The following is a 9,867-nucleotide window of genomic DNA, read 5'->3' as shown; positions in this document are numbered from 1 at the left end:
GGAAAACAATTTGTTGTGACTGTTGAAGATTTAGGAAACCTGCTGAAAAATATAATGTAAAGAAGGTTAGTATGAGCTCCCTGAAAATATGATCCATCCTCATTGTAGGAGATCATCATCGGGAGAAAGGAAGAATATTCTTCAAAGAGCAATTCAGGTTTGATAATCAACCCTCAAGTTAGGATTTTACATTATTTCATAGCAGCAAACATTCAGGGTAGAAGTGGAAGCCTTAGCGACATCAGCCTCCAAGACCTTTGGCTAATGGAACATGCCTTTAACGGCGTATCTTTGAATCTGGGAAGATAGATGACTGAAAAAATGAGAAGTGCCTGCAGACTTGATAAGGTTAATTTGCCATATGGAAATGTCATTGCATCCCTTGTACAGAACAAGGGAATATGGACAAAGATGTATGATATGGACTTGGTAAAAACCAGAGATCAAGCTATTTATTATGGGTGCTTGGTTAAAATGGGGTATATACTCGATGGGGAAAGGTTCATTAAAAATACCAAGATTGGTCCAAGAAAAGAACACAACCTATATGCTCAACCTGAATGAGCCTATTCCAAATTCTCAAATGAAGTAATTTTTAATTTGCTCATGAGGATTGATGGAAAGCTGACTGACCAAGAAAAAAAGCTACAGAAAATTGAAGAGAAAATCACTAAGTTGGAAAACAAGCTGAAGGAGAAGGAAAACATGCCATCTGAACCTATGACTGCAGACAACTCTACAACATCTAGCACTGCACCAACACAACAAGGTGCTGAAGGTTCAACTAAGCCAGCAGAAAAATCTGCTCCTCCTGTTGGAAGTTATGGCATTCAAGCTGAAGATTCCACCTACAAATCTGCCAGTCCTATTCTGTAAACTAAAGACTCTCACCAAGGGGATGATCAGCCAGCGAAGACACCCTTTCTTGAACTTCAAAGCAAAAATGAATCAGAACAAGGGACTGAAGTGGTTGGTTCAGAAACAGAGAAACACTAGGCCTCTCTTCCAAATTCAGAGGAAGTTTCCATTATGGATGGCTTCCACCAAATGGTTAAGGAGGGTCAAGTTGAAAAAGACACTACTAGGACAAAAACTCAAAAAGATGCTAGAGATGTAGGAAAAGGAAAGAAACCTACCTCAGCTCCGAGAATAAAGGCAAAATCTGGGAAAGAAAAAGCCACTACAGCACCATCAACTGAGGCAAAACTACCAACCAAAGGAAAGAAGATTATGGCCACCAAGACAGCTTTTATCAAGAGAAGAAAGTCTTCCAGGTTGGCAGACAGATCAAGTGTAAAACCCGACCCTATAAATACATGTCATGACATACATGCACTGAGTAGCATGTTATTACACTAGGGAAGTTTCTAAGAATAGACGAAACCCGGTATTGTACCTAACAGTACACTTGAGTTGATTTAACCTCGAACTAGTTTAAATAGGAATCGTAGGATGAAATTTAATATTTTATAGTCCAGGAATGACTAAAAATGATTTTTCGGAGTTCGAGGGTTCATTTGGGGAAAAATTGGAAATTTTAATGTTTAGGGGTAAAATTATCATTTTGCCACCTAAGGTAATAATTTCATCATGGAGTGAAATTTTTGACCAAGATTAACTATTTGGAGTATAATTTAATGATAGGAAGTGAAAAATTTCAATTCCGACAATTTTCGAAACATAGGGGCAAAACGGTAATTTTATCGTCTCGTGGTAAAAATCGTAATTTTCACCACCCAAAACTTGTCAAAATCATAGGATTTATTTATTTATTTTTGGTATGAACAACTATGGTATGTTAAGTGGTGAAAAATTGAAGTTTAAAAGACGAAATTTTAAAAATGGGCCAATGGGAAAGTGACACATAGCACTTTTTTAATGATTTAATATTATTTTAATGAAAAGTCAGCCCATTTAAACCCCATTTTAAGTGATGGCCGGCCATAAGGGAGAACAAGAGAGAAAATAGAGAGGAAAGGAAGAAAAAAAGAAAAACCAAAGAGAAACAAGAAAATTCAAAGGGGAATTCGCGTTTTTTGCCCGTTTACGCGTCTAACGGTAAGATTTTTCGACTTTAGCTTGATTTCTACCTTTCCTATGCCTTTGTTTCCATTTAGCATGCTTGAGGAGAGATTTAAAAGTGACATCAAGGGCTGGCCGAATTTCAAGGGGGGAGAAATTGAAATTTTTAGGTTTTGATTTTTAGTTAAATTGATAGTTTTAGCTGGTTAAATGTGTTTGAAAATTAAATTGGGCAAGAAAGCATTAAATTTTCACAATACCCACCCTTGGCCGAATCAACAATGAGGTACAATGATGATGATCTGATTTTTATTCTAAGAGAAATGAAGAGAAAATGATGAAAAATGGTTAAATGTGATAGAAAAACAAAATAGAAAATTTACTGAGTTAATGTCCCATTTTTGGCCGAATTTTCCAAGGAGGAAAGTGAACTGATTTTGGTGATTTTAGAAGGTTATTGGCTGATATTTAATTGTTAGAAATGTTGGAGAGAGAATGGGACGATTTAGAGCTAAAATGGAGCGCGTTAGCAATTTATTGGGTAAAGTACCAAAAATAGGTTAATACCGCGTTTAAGCCGTTTTAGGCTATTGCATTTCATACCATGCATTAGTATAGGATTTAAGTCAATTATATAGTGATTTATCATCAATGTCGTGAATTGGGTAAATTTTGCAATGTGTCTAGGAGGAGAGCCTTCCGATAAAGGCAAGGAAGTCGTACCTGACCAACAGTGATCAAGGCACCTAGGAAGCATTTCATCTGTACAAACGGTGAGTAAACCTATTATTATTGTAAATTATCTAGAATTTATTTTTAAATGCTCTTTATGTATTTTATGAAACGAAAATGAGATTAAAATGGGATTTTTGATGTTTTAGAAATAAATCTGACAAATAAAAATATATTGTGTTGATTATGAAATTGAGTAATTGAAGGTTACCAACTGTCTTGAAAATATATTTTCTTATGTATGGCTTATGATATATGAGTATATGTGGCTATATTTTATAATTGCATTGGGAATAGAATGTAGGTTGTCTTTTACTATGCAGGCTAGATAAATAAATAAAAGCCACGTTATATTGTAGAAATTTTATTAAAATTAGTGGGTTTAGTCACTGCAGTGACGGGTTTCCACGGACTGCCTATTAGAGAGGCACGGTAAACCCAGTTTCATAGTTACTCTGGTTGTAGAGGTGAGGAGAGTAACTCCCAAGGTAGTGTTAGAGTTCACTTCACGTCGAATGTCACGACACGGAACCTCCCTCGGACCCATGACAACCGTCGCGACGTCCCAATTGACACTCATTACCCGGAATGCCAATCAGAACCCCGCAAGGCTTACATATCAGTTTCTTGCCTTTTCTGTAAGAAATCGTTTTTAAACATTTCATTTTAAACAATTTCCAGTAGTTTTTGGCTCAAGTAAATCAAAAGACAAAAATATTTTAAAAGGATTTATAGACAAATATTACTATTCAAAATATTAATTAAAATATAAGATTTTTATATAAAACAATATTTATAGAAATATGTGTAAGAAATCTTTTATAACTTGGAAGTAAAATAAATTCATACATACAATAATTTACAAAGTTATAATGTACAATAATAATTACAATGACAAGTGGCCCAAAATACACCAAGTATTGGTGATAGTAACCTACTGTTTGTGAGATAAAGATGTCAACTAGAATCCTCAACAAAATAAGGTATCTGCAAGCTACCACAGACCTGAAGTGTTTGGAAAGGAGGTGGGTGAGATTTTGCAATCCCAATGAGTAAAAAAACATTATCATAAATATCTAAAGGCGAGTAACATTGAGGCAAGTTTAAACAACAAATCGCAAACCACTTCATAAGGTTGTCAATTGATTCCTTAAACCATAAAATATTTGTAATTTACCAAAACAATTATTAAGGCTTATGTCTTTTATTAAAAAACAAGACTCAAGCCAAAACTAATCCTCAGGGATACGTTACCCGAGGTATCTAACCGAGTCCGCCAAGGTTGTTATGATATTTACATGTGAAACACATTTATATTTTTAAAACAAGTCGTTCCTTGGCGTTGGCCGAGTTACACATTCACGTGGGGGTTCGATGTGAAGTGAGCTCTAATACTACCCCGAGAGTTACCCTCCTCACCTCTACAATCGGAGTAACTATGTAACCGGGTTTACTGTGCCCCTCTAATAGGCAGTCCACGGAAACCCGTCACTGCAGTGACTAAACACACCAATTTTAATAAAATTTCGACAGTATAACATGGCTTTTATTTATTTACCCAGCCTGCATAATAAAAATAGCTTACATAAATTCCCAATGCAATTTATCAAATATAGCCACCTACACTCATATTTCATAAGCTATTCATAGGAAAATATATATTTCAAAATAATTGTCAGCCTCCAATTACTCAATTTCATAATCAACACAATATATTTTTATTTGTCACATTTATTTCTAAAACATCAAAAATCCCGTTTTAATCTCGTTTTCATTTCATAAAATACATAAAGAGCATTTAAAAATAAACTCTAGATAATTTACAATAATAAGAAGTTTACTCACCGTTTGTACAAATTAACTGATTTTTAGGTGCCCCAATCACTGTTCGTCGGGTATTACTTCCTTGCCTTTACCGAAAGGCTCTCCTCCTAAACACTTTACAAAATTTGCACAATTCACTACATTGATGCTAAATCACTATATAATTGACTTAAATCCTATACTAATGCATGGTATGAAATGCAATAGCCTAAAACGGCTTAAACGCGGTATTAACCTATTTTTGACACTTTACTCGATAAATTGCTAACGCATTCCATTTTAGCTCTAAATTGTCCCATTTTCTCTCCAACATTTCTAACCATTAAATATCAGCCAATAACCTTCTAAAATCACCAAAATCAGCTCACTTTCCTTCTTGGAAAATTCGGTCAAAAATGGGACATTAACTCGGTAAATTTTTCACTTTGTTTTCTTATCACATTTAACCATTTTTCATCATTTTCTCTTCATTTCTCTTAGAATAAAAATCAGTTCATCATCATTGTACATCAATGCATATTCATCCAAGGGTGGGTATTGTGAAAATTTCATGCTTTCTTGCCCAATTTAATTTCTATACACATTTAACTAACTAAAACTACCAATTTAACTAAAAATCAAAACCTAAAAATTTCAAATTCTCTCCCTTAGAATTTTGGCCAGCCCTTGGTTTCACTTTTTGATCTCTCTCCTCAAGCATTCTTAATGGAAATAAAGGCATAGGAAAGGTAGAAATCAAGCTGAAATCGAAAAATCTTACCGTTAGACGCGTAAACGGGCAAAAAACGTGATTTCCCCTTTGAATTTTCTAGTTTTCCTTTGTTTTTCTCTTTTCTTCTTTTCCTCTCTATTTTCTCTCTTGTTCTTTCCTTATGGCCGGCCAGCACCTAATATGGGGTTTACATGGGCTGGCTTTTCATTAAAATAATATTAAACCATAAAAAATGGCATGTGTCACTTTCTTATTGGCCCGTTTTTAAAATTTCATCCATTTGTTTCCAAATTTTCACCATACACTTGTCCCACATATCCATAGCTTAGATAAAATTCTCAGACTTACCCAAAGTCTTGGTGGAGTAATTTTTGAAATTTACACTTTTGCCATCGTAAAAGTGAAAATTACATTTTTACCCAAAAAACTGAAAAATTGCCCATAGACATAATTTTCATCCCTTATACTCATACCATTCCCCAATTTGTCAAATTTGATCTAAATTCTCTCAAAATCTCAAATTTTGTCCTCGAATGGCAAAATTACGATTTTACCCCTGAACATCAAAATTTCCAAGTTTACCCCAGATGAACCCTCAAACTCCGAACAATCATTTTTAGTCATTCTTGGACTATAAAATATTAAATTTCATTCTACAATTCCTATTTGAACTAGTTCGAGGTTAAATCAATTCAAGTGTACCGTTAGATACGATACCAGGTTTCGTCTATTCTTGATGCTTTCCTAGCATAATAACATGCTACTCAGTGCATGTATGTCATGACATGTGTTTATAGGGCCAGGTTTTACAATTCTACCCCCCTTAAAATAAAATCTTGACCTCCAAATTTCACTTACCAGATTCGACAAATAGATGCGGATATTGGTTCCTCATCTGATGCTCTACTTCCCATGTCATTTCCTCCATTCGAGCACTTTTCCACAACACTTTGACAATTGAAATACTCTTGTTCCTCAGTACTCGATCCTTTCGATCCAAGATACTCACAGGTTGCACCTCAAACTTTAAATCGTCATGCAACTCGATCGGAGGTGCTTCGAGGATGTGAGAGGGATCTGGTACATATTTCTTAAGCATGGAGACATGGAAAACATTGTGGATCCGATCTAATTCTGGAGGTAATTCTAACGGATGAGCCACTGGTCCAATTCTCTCAATGATTCGGAATGGTCTAATATACCTCGGGTTAAGCTTTCCTCGCTTCGCAAATCGAATCACACCTTTCATTATCCAACAAGATATCATAATTTACCATAATAGTATAATCAAATAAAACTTAATACCACAAAGCATTCAAATTATTACCTTTCCAAGGAGACACCTGAAGAAAAACTCTATCATCGACCTCAAACTCCAAGTCTTTTCTCCATTTATCTGCATAGCTCTTTTGCCTATCCTAGGCTACCTTTAGCCTCTCTCATAGAACCTTGATCTTGTCATTAGTTAGATCAATCAATTCCATACTAACTAACTTTCTTTCACCCACTTCATCCCAACAAAGTGGAGTACAACATTTCCTTCCATATAAAGCTTCGTACGGTGCCATACCGATGCTAGACTGGAAGCTGTTGTTGTAAGCAAATTGCACTAATGGCAAGTGTCTATCCCAACTCCCAAGAAAATCCATGACACAAGCCCTCAACATATCCTCCGTAGTCTAGATAGTCCTCTCTGACTGACCATCCGTCTGTGGGTGAAAAGCAATGCTAAATTTCAATTTCGTTCTGAGAGCTTCTTGAAATTTTGGCCAGAATCGAGGATCTCAGTCTGACACTATAGAAACGGGAACTCCATGTAGCCTCATAATCTCATCTATATAGAGTTGAGCCAGCTTCTCAATAGAGTATGTACTATGGACAGCTAAAAAGTGAGCGAACTTAGTCAACCGATCTACAATCACCCGAATTGCATCATTTCCCCTCTGTGTCCGCGGCAGTCCCAAAACAAAATCTATAGTTACATGCTCCCATTTCCACTCGGGAACAGGTAAAGACTGAAGTGTACCTGCTGGCCTCTGATGCTCCGCCTTAACTTGTTGACATACTAGACACTTTGCTACAAATTCTGCTACGTCTCATTTCATACCTGCCCACCAATAATTCTCCCTGATAGTTCTATACATCTTGGTGCTTCCGGGATGTAATGCATAGGCAGATGAATGGGCTTCTTCCATGATCGTCTATCTCAACTGGTTTCCCTCAGGAACACAAACTCGGTCTCTAAACATCAAGACTTTATCCTCTCTGAGTATAAACTCACTAACTCCCCCATGGATCAATTTTTGAATTTCTTTTCTTAACCCATCATCAGACCTCTAAATGTCCTTGATATGATTAAGTAACTAAGGTTGCACAATGAAGTTTGCCAATAAGGATCCATCCTCACCATTTCTCAATAGGACCCCAAGAGATTTCATCTCTAATAATGCTGGAAAATAACAACTCTGAAGTGCTGCTAAAGACGATGAAGACTTACGACTTAAGGCATCAGCTACAACGTTTGCCTTTCCTGGATGATAGTCTATCACCAAGTCATAATCTTTTATCAACTCCAACCATCGCCTTTGCCTCAAATTAAGCTCCTTTGGAGTGAGCAAATATTTTAAACTCTTGTGATCTGTAAATATCCGACAATGCTCACCATACAAGTAATGCCTCCAGATTTTTAAAGCAAACACCCCAGCTGCTAACTCTAAATCATGGGTAGGGTAATTTGCTTCATGCTTCTTCAACTGTCGGGAAGCATAAGCTATTACTTTCTCATCCTGCATCAACACAAACCCTAACCCCAACTTAGATGCATCACTACACACCACAAATCCCTTACCACTCACAACAAGTGTTAAAATGAGAGCGGAGGTTGACCGGTTCTTTAGTTCCTGAAATCGATTCTCACAAACATCATCCCACTCAAACTTAACTCCCTTACGAGTTAGACGGGTCAAAGAAGCTGCTATTAAGGAAAACCCTTGAACAAACTACGAATCTTCGTTACTATCTTAGGTTGCTCCCATTGTAAAATTGCCTCTATCTTCTTGGGATCAACATATATTCCAGCTCCCGATACTACGTGTCTCAAGAATACCACTTCCTGTAACCAAAACTCACACTTCGAAAACTTTGCATACAATTGTCTTTCTCGCAAAGTCTGTAATACTATACGCAAGTGGTTAGCATGCTCATCATTATCTTTCGAGTAAACCAGGATATCATTAATGAACACAATAACAAACTTGTGTAACTAAGGGTGGAACACTCTGTTCATGAGATCCATAAAAGCTGCCGGTGCGTTAGTTAACCGGAAAGGCATAACCAAGAACTCATAATGACTGAACCGAGTCCTGAACGCTGTCTTGGGTACATCCTGTTCTTTAATCCTCAACTGATGATACCCAGACCTTAGATCAACCTTAGAAAACACTGTAGCTCCCTGTAATTGATCGAAAAGATCATCAATTCTCGGCAACGGATACTTGTTCTTAATGGTCATTCTGTTAAGTTGTCGATAATCTATACATAACCGAAGTGTACCATCTTTCTTTTTCACAAATAAAAGCGGTGCTCCCACGGAGATATACTTGGCCGTATAAAACCCTTGTCAACCAACTCTTGCAATTGTACTTTCAACTCCTTCAACTCTACCGGAGCCATTCTATATGGAGGAATAGAGATAGGGGCAGTACCCGAAATTAAGTCAATGGTGAATTCAAACTCACGATCGGGAGGAAGTCCCGGTAATTCATTAGGAAATACATCAAGGAACTCACTTACTACGGGGACATTCTCTAACTTAGGTTCCTCCCTCGATATATCAATCACATGAGCTAAGTATGTCGGATATCCATTTCGTACCAATTTCAAAGCTTTGAGGGCTGAGATTACACGAAACGGTAATACTCGATCATCCCTTGTAAATTCCACTTCTACTCCTTCTGAACTCTAGAGAATCACTTCTTTCTTAAAAGAATCTACCTTTGCTCAATGAGTGGATAACCAATCCATACCCAAGATCAAATCAAAGTCCCGAATCTCTAAAGGGATTAAATTACCCATAAATTCTTCTTCTCTAACTTTAATACCACAGTCTCTATAATACGTATTTCTTACTAACTGCTCGCTTAGAGGGGTATGCACTACAATCTCTTGCTCTAATGGCGACAAGTTCTTATCTGAGAATGATGCAAATGATATGCTAACGTATGATCTATCAGAACCCGAATCTATCAAAACATGTGCATCTCTATCAAACACATTCATAGTACCTGTCACTATGCTAGGTCGAACTCGAGCTTCATCCTCAGTCACTGCAAAGACCCTGGTCAAAATCTGGGGTTACGGTCTAGAAGATGGCTGCTCTAGGGTATTACTCCCCATGCTTGATTGTATCACTTGGCCTTGTTTGGACTGTGATCCCGAAGTGTCTCTCCGCGGTATACTAAAACGAGTCGAAAGAGTATAAGTAGTTACTGTACCCCGTCTCAACTGAGGATAATCTCTCTTGATATGCCCTTGTTGGCCACATCGAAAACACTTTACAGGCTGTCTACATGACCCAA

The sequence above is a fragment of the Theobroma cacao genome, chromosome 2 (assembly GCF_053813885.1).
Source record: "Theobroma cacao isolate CCN51 chromosome 2, ASM5381388v1, whole genome shotgun sequence".
Lineage (NCBI taxonomy): Eukaryota > Viridiplantae > Streptophyta > Magnoliopsida > Malvales > Malvaceae > Theobroma > Theobroma cacao.
This window is presented reverse-complemented; position numbering follows the sequence as displayed.